Source organism: Silene latifolia, chromosome 9 (assembly GCF_048544455.1).
Source record: "Silene latifolia isolate original U9 population chromosome 9, ASM4854445v1, whole genome shotgun sequence".
Classification (NCBI taxonomy): Eukaryota; Viridiplantae; Streptophyta; class Magnoliopsida; order Caryophyllales; family Caryophyllaceae; genus Silene; species Silene latifolia.
The window spans coordinates 59,205,711-59,207,656 of NC_133534.1; the positions used below are offsets into that span (position 1 = coordinate 59,205,711).

At 39.5% G+C, this 1,946-nt stretch overlaps 1 non-coding gene across 1 annotated transcript; it reads left to right on the forward strand.

Annotated features, from left to right (window-relative positions):
* Window positions 1-747: 747 nt before the first annotated feature.
* LOC141603052 (small nucleolar RNA R71) lies at window positions 748-854 on the forward strand. Its single transcript, XR_012524950.1, has one exon. It is a non-coding gene; the product is annotated as a small nucleolar RNA R71 (small nucleolar RNA).
* Window positions 855-1,946: the final 1,092 nt, after the last annotated feature.

Below are 1,946 nucleotides of genomic sequence, written 5' to 3' on the forward strand. Positions count from 1 at the left end.
GTGAGCTAGAATGTTGTTGATGGTGGTTTCTTTTGCTTGACTATCTTTTTGCATTTGAGTGAAAAACTCTTGTTGATTCTTTTGCATTTGGAGGACCGCTTTTTGAACTCAAAACCTTGGTCATTTTGGTGATTGTATGGATTTTGGTTTTGGTAACCTTGGTTTTGGTTGAAAAAGGGTCTTTGATTTTGGTTTCTCATGGGAGGTGGGGTGTATGTTGTTTGAGGGTTTTGAACATTTTGGCTTTTGTATGAGAGATTTGGATGAAACTTGGTGTTTTCATTGTAATAGTTGGAATAAGGGGTACCATTCTTGTATGCTTGGAAAGCATTCACTTGTTCATTTGTTCCCCTACATTCACCTTGGTCATGTCCCAAAGTTCCACAATTCTCACATATCCCACTTGGGATTGATGAGGATGCCGTCATGGCATTAACATGCTCCTTTGGTGATTTTGAGGCTTCTTCAAGTCTAGCCATAGCTTGTTCAAACTTCAAATTGATTGTGTCAATGTGAGCACTAAGTTGGGCACCCAATTGAGTAACGGAGTCCACTTTATGCCTTCCTCCTCTAGTAGCCTTGCGAGGTCTACTATATTGTGAGTTATGGACCGCCATTTCCTCAATCTTGTTCCATGTTTGATTGTCATCAACTTCGGTGAACATTCCATTTGATCCCATGTTGAGAATGTTCCTTGAATCTTCATATAAACCGTTCCAAAATTGTTGTACCAAGAACCACTCGCTAAGTCCATGGTGAGGACATGAGCGACAAATTCCCTTAAACCGCTCTCAAGCTTCATACAAAGATTCTTCATCCCTTTGCTTAAAACCCGTAATTTGAGCTCTTAGCATGTTAGTCTTTTCCGGTGGGTAGAAATTTTTGTAGAAAGCTAGAGCCAACTTCTTCCAAGAATCTATTCCGAGAGTGGCCTTATCAAGGCCCTTCAACCATTGTTTCGCGGTGCCGATTAGATAAAAAGGAAATAAGACCCATCGAATTTGGTCTTGAGTCACACCGGTTTGAGAAATCGCATCACAATAGTCACAAAAGGTTTCCATATGAGAATGAGGGTCTTCACTAGGCATCCCCCCAAATTGGCTCCTTTCGACTAATTGGATAAAGGCGGATTTGGCAATAAAATTTCCGGTCAAATGTTGTGGTGTGGGAGTACCATTAGGTAGGTTCTCCTCGGTGGGTACGGAATGTGATGAAAATTTAGGCATTGTAGGTTGATTTTGTGGGGTATTTTGTGTTGGGTTCTCCTCACCTTCTCTTGCAAAAGGGTTGATGAACTCAATATTTGGTTGAACAACCTCACTAATACCTCTCAAATTCCTCCTAGCAAATCTCCTATTGTTTGTCAAGGTTCTTGCAATTTCACGGTCAAAAGGTAACAAATCACCTTGTGACCTTCTAGACATGCAAAATATCAAACAACTCGAAAAACATTAGAACAAACCTTGAGGAGTTTTACTTCCTCAAGGCAAAGAAAGACACAACTAATAACAATATAAGAAAATCTAAATCAAGTTAACACCGTCCCCGGCAACGGCGCCATTTTTTATCGGTCCGTTTCGTGTTCACAATTTAATAGATGTTGTCGTTGGGTCACGTCCGAATCAAAACACAATTTATAGCTTCACAAACAACTCTACAATTAGTAAAGAGGCAAGTAAAGGTCGGATCCCAAGGGACGGGAATTAAGATGAGATTTCTATTGAAACTAGTGGTGTCTTAGGGGTGTCACAATTTGGGTTGATGTAGAAGGTCACTAAACTAAATAGAAATGAAAGTAAATAAACAAGATGAATTAAAAGGGTTGTAAACAATTGATAAAAAGCACTAGGGTGTCATGGGGTCATAGGGGAATCATGGAAATTGATCATACAAACATGTTCTCAAATTATAAGCAATTATTGTTGTGATGGATTGAGTTGGATTAT